This window comes from Leucoraja erinacea, chromosome 34 (genome assembly GCF_028641065.1).
Source record: "Leucoraja erinacea ecotype New England chromosome 34, Leri_hhj_1, whole genome shotgun sequence".
NCBI classification, from domain to species: Eukaryota; Metazoa; Chordata; class Chondrichthyes; order Rajiformes; family Rajidae; genus Leucoraja; species Leucoraja erinaceus.
Window position 1 is genome coordinate 3,117,501 of NC_073410.1, and position 2,215 is coordinate 3,119,715.

The following is a 2,215-nucleotide window of genomic DNA, read 5'->3' on the forward strand; positions in this document are numbered from 1 at the left end:
GCACACACACACTTCCAGTTCAATGCTTGAAGCCAAACTAAAAAGCAAGTTGTAACTCAGAGGCAATACTGAGGCAACCTAGCGCACTCTGGAAGCCTTGTTTGTCTGTCGCTGCCACTCATATTTGCTGTAATATTAGCAACGCTCTCAACATTATCCCTGAAATCCAGCAGCAGCAGCAGCTTCTGTATCTGTAGATGCAGAGTTAAAGCTGAACATCTGAGCTTACTACCAGAGATACCTGAGGTTGCAGAGCCACAGAAGGTGGTGGAGGCCAATGCACTGGATGTTTTCAAGAGAGACAGTTAGATTTAGCTCTTAGGGCTAAAGGAATCGAGGGATATGGGGAAAATGCAGGAACGGGGTACTGATTTTAGATAATCAGCCATGATCATATTGAATGACGGTGCTGGCTCGAGAGGGCTGAATGACCTACTGCTGCACCTATTTTTCTAATGTTGCATTGAAATCCCCATGACTGATGTAATCTTGGGATACCTGCCTACTTAGTCCATTAGAATGACTGTAAAATATAGGATATTAATTTTTTAAATGATGTATCAATGCTGAACAATTCCTTGAGTCCAGAATCATTTATTATACACCTGTAGTTTTGGGTCTGTGCTAATTGCTCCTTCGTTGTCAACAAGTTTTTGTACCAACCTCTCGGTGAGCTTCTGATGAACCAAGCATTTGATTGCAGCCTGGTTTGTACAATAATAAAGTAATCTGATTCCGAATGTGACCATTCTTTATTGAACATAATTATATTGTGAAATGTACCAGCATCCGACAAATGACGTCTGCAGAAAACTCATGTTACCCAGTTATAATCCGGCTGCATCTTGCATTGACAGGTATCCTCACCATCTGTCTATAACTTTGCTGATGTTCCCTGCACTTCCACCATCAGCCCAGTCCATCATACAAGGCAGACAAAAATGCTGGAGAAACTCAGCGGGTGCAGCAGCATCTAGGGAGTGAAGGAAATAGGCAACGTTTGGGGCCGAAACCCTTCTTCAGACCCCGCTGAGTTTCTCCAGCATTTTTGTTTACCTTCGATTTTCCAGCATCTGCAGTTCCTTCTTAAACAGTCCATCATACAAACCAGCCTCCCTTTACCCCCAGCCCCCTCCCCTCCCATGCCTTGGGAAATCAGTCAGTATAATCAAGTCCACTCACATCACAGATGTCAAAGCTGGAGAGATCCTACCACCGGATTCAAAACCAGCTTCTTCCCCAATGATGAGCAGACGTCTCATGTGCTTAAGTTGACTTCCCAATCTTCTCATCTACCGAGTTTCAGCCTTTATACTTTTTTTTACTACACCTTCTTTATATCTGCAACACTGTATGTATGTACCCTTTCTATTTTCTGTATTTTTATTGTTATTTTTACATTACCTGATGCATGGTATGATTTGACAGGATAGCACACAAACAAAATGTTTCATTGTGACTTGGCACACGTGACAACTATAAATCAGTGCCAATACCAATTCTTCATCGTAGATTGCTCTGCAGTAAAGTATCTATCCTCTCCCATCCTCCTGCACACTGATGTTAACATTTACTCTGCATTTTATTTTGCGAAATCAAACGTGTGCGCAGGTTTGTCTCTGCTTGCAATTATTTATTTTGCTGCAAATTGTTACCGAAAACGAGACATGATTGCAACTTCATCTGTAAAAGTTCTCTGGGCATTGATGGTTCCCCTGTGCTGGTTCCCTGCCTGTGTGCTATTTCAGTGGAATAAGTTCCATCTTGAGAAGTCTGAATGCATTTTATTTTGGTTGGATATTTTAATCACTTATATATATATGTATGAATGTAATTACCATGTGTAGGAAAGAACTGCAGATGCTGGTTTAAATCAGAAGTAGGGACAGGCAGCATCTCGGGAGAGAAGGAATGGGTGACGTTTGGGGTCGAGATGTAATCACCCACGCAGTTTAACAACATATACTTCTCCAATGAGAAATGACATTACTTGTGAAAACTTTACAATGCACAAAAGCATGAACTGAAGGCCAGTTTTCCAAGTGTGTGTGATGATGGCTGTACGCTGGCGCAGCGGTAGAGTTGCTGCCTTACAGCGTTTGCAGCGCCGGAGACCCGGGTTCGATCCTGACTACGGGTGCTGTCTGTACGGAGTTTGTACGTTCTCCCCGTGACTCCCGAGGTGAGGTCTGCTGTATGATTGTACCATGTTGCA